A 6,484-nucleotide genomic window follows, 5' to 3' on the forward strand; every position below is an offset into this window, starting at 1 on the left:
CTAGTGTGCGGGAGCCCAGTGCCTGGGAAAGTCCCCGTTCTGCCCTGGGAGTCTTGGGGGGGCAGCAGGAGCCCAGGAGGTCAGAACATTCTGGAAAGATCAGTGCTGTGCTGGGGGGGGGGGGCTTAGTGAATGAATGAAGGAAGCCCTAACTGCTGGCGCAGAGGCCTCACAGCATCACTGAGCCTTCCAGCCTGTCCTGAAAGGAAGCCACGGGACCAGGCAGCCGGGACTAACCGAAGGCTCTCACTCCAGAATGCTGTCCTCCCCTTTTTTTTAGTAAGTGAGGTGCTGGGCACTGAACCCAGGCTTCACACTCAGCTATATTCCAGTCCTTTTCTATTTTGAGAGAGAATCTCACTAAGTTCCCAGGCTCGGCTCCCACTTGTGACTCTCCTGCCTCAGCTTCCCGGAGTGTGGCATCACATGTGTGTTCCACTTGTAAGCCAGGGGCCATTTGAGGCCCTTCACAATCGGGGATCCCCGGGGAACCCTGAAAGCCCAGCAAAAGCCTGAATGCAGCAAGAGGTGAGCTGACACCCCCCTGTGGTGGGCTGCAGGCCCTCTCGTCGCAGGCTGAAGAGCAGAGCCGTGTCCGGCGGTGGACTCAGTGACATGCTAGCCGGCCCCGGGCCTCCTGCAGAGCCCACTCGGGCAGCGGCGCCCACCTGGCCCTTTGTCACCAGCAGCCAGAGACCTCAGAAAATCAGGTTTATTTCCCAACCCAGTCTCAGACCTGGAGCTGCTGAGATTCAGGCAGGAGGTGAAGGCCTTGGGGCAGACAGCCACGTCCACACCTCCTGCCTGCCCTCCAGGCCTGGCTGTGGGGACGCCGAGCCCCTCTGTCCCCTGCTCACCCGGGAGGGCCAGCGCCCACGGGCTACTTCTTGTCTTTCCTTTGCCTTCTTTCCTTCCAACCTTCCCTCATCCCTCCCCTTTCTTCAGCTGTCTCCTCCTTCTCCTTCCTCCTCTTCTCTCTGTGACTCCGTAAGGAATAAACGTCTGTGACTTTTAAAGCACGCTAGTGGAAGAGGCGCGCACACGCCGCCTCTCGGTCCTCCGTCCAGCGGCCACGCCGTGTGCGCATGCGTGAGCCCGCCCAGGCCGAGTGTCCGCGCGGGAGCAGCGTCAGGAAAACGGCCGCAGAGGCAATCGCGATCCACGCTCTTATGAAACAGCACAGAGCACCGTAAGTGGAGTTATGCAGCCAGGGAAGAAGGAAACCCGTAACGGCAGACATAGGTGCGTTGGTTATTTATTATGCCACCTTCAAAGCTTTTGCAAACTTTTCCAAAATCATATATTGTGCTTGTGCAGGAGTCTGTTTTCCTCCACCCCTTTTTAAAATCATGAGGGCCTGGAGGTGTCACCCGGTCATCCTGGGGCCGGAGGACGCAGCTATCAGTCAGCACCAAGTTTGCCTGCACCCTCCCCCACTCCTGCACACCTGTGTGCCCTCAACACACGTGTGCATGGCTGTCGCTCCAACGTTTGCCGCTGAGTGTTTGCATCCGTCGGGAGCGGAGCGAGGCTTCCGGGGCCACAGGGGCTTTGCACCGCTTTCTGTCCCGGGACAGAAATGCATCTGCCACTGGTTTCCTCTTCAGACTTTTCCTCCTCAGGCCCCTGAGAGCTGAGGTCCGAGGGACGCTGGGTGGATGTGATCACTTGGTTAAGTCTGGGGACAGATGACCCAGGGGCGCCACTTCAGGCTCAGAGGAATCTGCCATCCTGTTTTGCCTCTCCGGGGAGCCTGCGGACTGTAAGTATGGCCGTGTCGTCCCCGGCACAGTGCAGACAGCAGGAGCTTGGACGTGTGTCAGTCCCCTGCAGGGGCCTGGGTGGGGTCCCACTACCACACCGCCCTTCCGAATCGCCTTGGCGAATCGTGCAGCTGGGCCCTGGGTACCTGGAGCTTGTCCTGGGGAGGAGAATGACAAGGAAGCAGGTTTGGAAATCACAGCCAAGAAAACACAGTGGGAACCTGGGATTCGATGAGCCGGTAAGACAGGGGCAGAGAGCTGAGGGAACGTGGAGGAAACAGGTGGGAGTCTCCGGGGGCCGGGAGGAGCCGGGCAAGACAGCAGCACCAAGCGCCAGCAAAGTGCCAATGACAAATGGCCGTGTGTGTGTGTGGGGGGGGGGGGGGGGCAAACAGCTGCACCGACTGCAGCCCCCCAAAACTGATGTTCTGATCTCTGTCACTGTGGAGCAGTTGATCGGTTTAGAATTTAAATAAAATCATGCAAATGTATTCTTGTGTTCTGGCTTCTATGTCTGGAGGGTCATTCATAGAATTCGTCCTTTTTTCTTGCTGAGTTGTAGTCCCTGATAAGGATCTAACATGATGTTTATCCTTGTTGCTGGGTCATAGTATGGGGCGGTTATGGTTTGCATCTTGATGTCCCCCCAAAACTTTATGCAATCATAGGTGGGCTTTTTCAGAGATGGCTGGATCTAGAGTGTGTGATTCAATGCTAAGGTTAGAGAAGCTAGGATTAAAGGTGGGTGATTACTAAGTCAGTGCACTGGATTGGCACTGCCCTAATTCCAATACACTGGGTACAGTATAAAGGACCGAAAGAGGCTGTCTTTCCTTGTTGCTTTTGCTACCTTGCAGGTGCTGTGAACTGCTCTCCTCTGCAATTCCCCTCTGCATGTGCCACCCCACTGTGGAGCCAGCCAACTCTGGACTGAAACCTCTACAAACTGTGAGCTAAATAACCTTTCCCTCTTTAACTTTGGGTGTTGGGTATTTTGTCTCAGCAATGAGAAAAGTAACTAAGACAGGTATATGCCAAATACCACTTTATTTACTTACTTATTTACTTATTTTTTGTTGTTTGAGACAAGGTCTCTCTTGCTGATCTTGAACTCACCTGGCTGGCTTGGAATTCATAGAAATCCCCATGCCTCAGCCTCTGGAGTACTGGTATTACAGGCATACCCCACCATGCCTGATCCAAGTATCACTTTTAAATTTTTTATTTTTTATTTTATTGTTTTATCTTTTTGAGAAAGAGTCTCACTATGCAATTCAGGCTCGCCTTGGGCTCACTTTGTAGCCCAGGCTGGTCTTGAATTTGTAACAATTCTCCTGCCTCAGTCTCCCTAGTGCTGGGATTACAGGCACACGCCACCAACACCAGATCCAAATACCATTTTAAACAGACTCCAAAGTTGAGAAAGCCAGAGGTTCTGAAAACCGTGGTCTTCAGTCAAAACAGGGAAGAGTTCCAGGAATTTAGTTTTTAGTCGCTATCACCACTGGCCCTGGACAGCGGAAGCTGCTATTGATGGGCACGAGGCAGACATGGCTGACCAGGCTGCCTGGTGTAACTTGGGAGCAACAAGATCTGTTTCAGCAAAATGGATGTGGGCGTCATTGTGGCCTCCTCAGAAGGCCCCATCGCACCTCTCTGAGGCCCTACTATGCGCTGGGTCCTGCGGGAAATGAATTGGATAAGCCTTCCTGTCCCGCGGTCACGGGACAGGAAGTTTGGTGCGGAGACCGCGCTGTGCAGGGAGGCCGCCTGTGCCGGGCCGCAGGAAAACATGAGCGCGGCCAGGGGGCATCGCCCGCACTGCTGGCGCTTTTGGAGAGCCACTGGGTGGTGTCCAGAGGTTGTCCGAATGGGCTGGGTTATGAAGGGGCCCCGTGTGCTCATGGCTCAGTTGTTTTTATGCATTTGTTTATGTTTCTAATTGTTAGGTTTGGGTGTATTTCCTTGTTATTTTTCTACCCAGAAGTCTGACAACCTCCTTCTCTTCTCTCCCTTCTTCATCTTCCTCCTCCTCCTTTTTCTTCTTCCTCTTTTCTCTATGCAGTCAGACTGACTTCGAGCAAACCACTCCAACTCTCAGAAACACGGACTAGGCTGTATTCTTTCTTGCAGAGGGTTCAGTGTATGCAACCATTACTCTCCCAACTGACCTTGGCGGATGCGTTTAGAGGGAGAGAAAGGTAAGTTTTGACTTATGCAAATTTGGCAGGAATTCACTCAAAATTAATTTTCAAGGCAGAGGAAAGAACAGCAGCCACACTCCTGATTCCCAGAGAGGACTATTACTGCATAAAAACCAGAACTACTTTAAACATCACACCACATACGATTCCCAGCGCACCGTGATCTTTTCAGGACGCCCCCAGCAGGCAGCAGGGGCGTGCGGTCTCTTCTGCGCAGCCGCAGGGGCCTGAGAGGTGGGGCGTGGGAAGGCCCCGCCCCTGTCTGGCTGCCCAGCCCCCTACCGCCCTGCTTCACCAACCCGCTGCTCCAACCAACAGCCCAGAGACCCAGGCGGAGAATGGCACCAGCACAAACAGCGTCGTCTCTCAATTCACAGTGACATCTATGATGGCAGATTTTTTAAACATGTGATCCCCATCTCCAGAGGTCAGCCAGAGGCGGGGCTGGCTGTAGAAGTTGTGGGTTCCCTTCTCCAGAGACAGGAAAGCGCCCCCAGACAGAAAACATTTTCCTTTCCTCAGTGGCCTCTTTCTCAGCGTGCCACGGCGGCTTTTTCTCTGCTATTTTAACGCCATTCCAAGTAAACAGAAATAGGAATTTTTAAATTATTAGCTTGAGCTTTACCATTTATTTTTAAATTCTACAGTCCGCCAGCTTTAGATTACCAACATAAGAACATTTAGTTCCTAGATGAAGTCATTAGAATTGTAGAATTTTTCTTTCTTTTTCTTTCTTTTCCTTTCTGCACAGGATCTTGTTACGTAGTCTACACTGGCCTTAAACTCACAATGGAGCCCAGGCTGGCCTAGAATTTCCCGGGATCTTCCTGCCTCAGCTTCCTGAGTGCTCGGATTACTTGCTCACACCTCGATGCCAGACCAGAATGTTTATTTCAGAGCCTCTCCGTGCAGTTTTTTGTTGTCGTTGTTCTTACCAAGATACAGGCAAGCGTGTTGCAATGGTCAGCATGCGTTTTCTGTCTCTGGTAATGCACCCCCGTTCTAGCCCTGTCCACTGGCTGGGGTAACAGGAAGGACAGGGCGCTGTGCATGGTCCCCGCATGTCCCCCTCAGTCATCCTTTGCAGCACACTTGAGTGATGAATGCAAGAAAGGCCTCAGTGGGCTTCCTGGTTGCCCATTTCCTTGGAATCTACGTTTTCGGTCTATGTTCTTCCACCTGGCTCAGATGCTAAGCATGGCCTCAGGAGGCCGCCAGTGCTCCTGTCCCTCAGCCTGACCACAACATATGTACTGTCCTCCAGGCCAGGGGATGCCCATGTGCCACGGGCCCTGGGACTCTGTCTCCTGCGGTGTGTGAATGGGAAGATACCACGGAACTGCAACTGCTTCCACCTCCTCACCCATCATATCATGGAAGTTCACTTACAAAAAACAGAGGCGCAAGGTGAAACAGTCCAGGATGTGAAGGCGGTGACAGCAGGGTATGGCTCAGCCCAGGTCCCTTCTGAGCAAGGATCCTTGTGCAGGAAGATGCCCTGGTCACGTGTCAGATCCCTGGGCTGAGCTGATACAGACCATCGATGTGAGCTCCAGGGGTAGCCCACCACCACCACAGTAAGGGTTAATCCCGGTGGCAACCGCATCAGGAGACCTCTGCAAGGGCAAGCGGACTTCGAGGGCAGTCAGCCCATTCGTTGCCAACCAGGCTGGGGTTCTTTGGCTCTGCACAGATGGAAATCATGAGTCAGCACAGTGCAGCTCTACCTGCAGTCCCAATGGCACCAGATGGACCAGGTAACGCCAGATGCCATCAGTGGACACAGCCGCCACTGGTCACTGCTGCCAGCCATCACCGTCTGCTGCTGGCTCGTGCTGGACACCACAGTTGACCCTGCAGGGCACTGATCTCCCTTGGCTGCTGGTCTGTGGAGCAACTTGGTGTAAACAGCTCTGAGTGAAGTTTTCTTTTCTTCTTTCTTTTTTTTCCCGGTCTTTATTTTGAAGTAACCATCCCGTCCACACTGCAACCCAGGCTACCTGAGAAATAAATCAGAAGTGGGTTTATGGAACACCAAAGGGAGTCTTGGAGTCTTGGCTTATCAGGGCCATGCAGCAGCCCTGGGGGCAGATCACAGGAAGGAGCTGTCCCAGACTGAAACCCAAGAAGACCTGGGGTGGAAGAGGAGGGTGCTGCTTATGTAGCAGTGGGGGACAGGGTTGAAAGCCCGCTGTGGTGTTGGGTATGCAAATAAGGGGCCCAGGCTCCGCCTTTCCTGATTTGAGCCCCTCCAGGTGCCCTTTCCGTTTTCCCAAAAGGCAACAGCCTCCCCTAAAGTGACAGGAACGGGGAGGGGCACTGCTCTGCTGGGAAGGTTGCTGTCATGTCAGGGTGGAGAGTGGCAGTGTGATAGCTGGGGAGGACACCAAAGCCAAGCGCCTAGGTTCTCTGGGGGTTAGGGGTAGGGCATACTGGCCACCTGCCAAGCCACATCCCCTCCCTCAGACAGCAGGAAGCAGAGTCAGGCTTGTCTCTCTGTCTCACACTCATGAGTGG

At 53.5% G+C, this 6,484-nt stretch overlaps 1 long non-coding RNA gene across 2 annotated transcripts; it reads left to right on the plus strand.

Annotated features, from left to right (window-relative positions):
* The first annotated feature begins 218 nt into the window (after positions 1–218).
* Positions 219–6,006, plus strand: LOC106029157 (uncharacterized). Of its 2 annotated transcripts, none has more exons than XR_001202834.3 (5): positions 219–1,242; positions 1,608–1,762; positions 2,621–2,711; positions 3,829–3,964; positions 4,719–6,006. It is a non-coding gene; the product is annotated as an uncharacterized LOC106029157 (long non-coding RNA). The 2 variants fall into 2 exon arrangements; XR_010051688.1 differs by having other exon boundaries at positions 1,623–1,762.
* Positions 6,007–6,484: the final 478 nt, after the last annotated feature.

Source organism: Cavia porcellus, unplaced genomic scaffold (assembly GCF_034190915.1).
Source record: "Cavia porcellus strain 051 isolate PalLab524CR breed Dunkin Hartley unplaced genomic scaffold, mCavPor4.1 scaffold_14, whole genome shotgun sequence".
NCBI classification, from domain to species: Eukaryota; Metazoa; Chordata; class Mammalia; order Rodentia; family Caviidae; genus Cavia; species Cavia porcellus.